The following is a 613-nucleotide window of genomic DNA, read 5'->3' on the forward strand; positions in this document are numbered from 1 at the left end:
CCAAAGCGATGAGATTCCGCAATACGCCAATCGTCCATAAGAAACAATAGCGCCATATCTGTCACTAAATAATTACCCAGCTAGCTGCCACATCCTTCCCCGCACATTTTAAGCTGCGAAAGTTAAATTGTAAATGGGTTTGGGCTTCACCTGGCAAAGCTAGCCGGATCTCCATGACCAAGACTATTGAAGACCATAATGCAAGTGGCGGAGATCGAGTGGGCTTTTTGAATTGTACCCCAACCTGGGAACACAGGTACCGGGTGGGATACCGGGGATTCCTTTCCCTTCCCTTAGCACCCGAGGGGTAGAAGAGCCTCTGGGGACCGACGGCCAAGGACTCCATTGGGTGGCCAAAAGGGTCCGAGGGGCTGGCTAGAGTTTGCATAAAGGAACCTTAATGCAATTAAAGAAAATTAAGGACATTCTCTACCTTTGTCAGTCGGGAGGCCTCTTCCTTCGATATGAAGCCTCTGGGACAAAGAGGCTGTCTATATTGGCCAGGGATCACCAACACCGTCCAGTCGGCTCCGCGTTAGCCTGGCCTCTAGGGACTCATTTTCTCAGCAGGGACCAGGCCGGGATCAGCCATTTGTATTGGTTGTGGTTTCTG

Source organism: Pollicipes pollicipes, unplaced genomic scaffold (genome assembly GCF_011947565.3).
Source record: "Pollicipes pollicipes isolate AB1234 unplaced genomic scaffold, Ppol_2.1 Scaffold_4881;HRSCAF=5763_pilon_pilon_pilon, whole genome shotgun sequence".
In the NCBI taxonomy this organism is placed as follows: domain Eukaryota; kingdom Metazoa; phylum Arthropoda; class Thecostraca; order Pollicipedomorpha; family Pollicipedidae; genus Pollicipes; species Pollicipes pollicipes.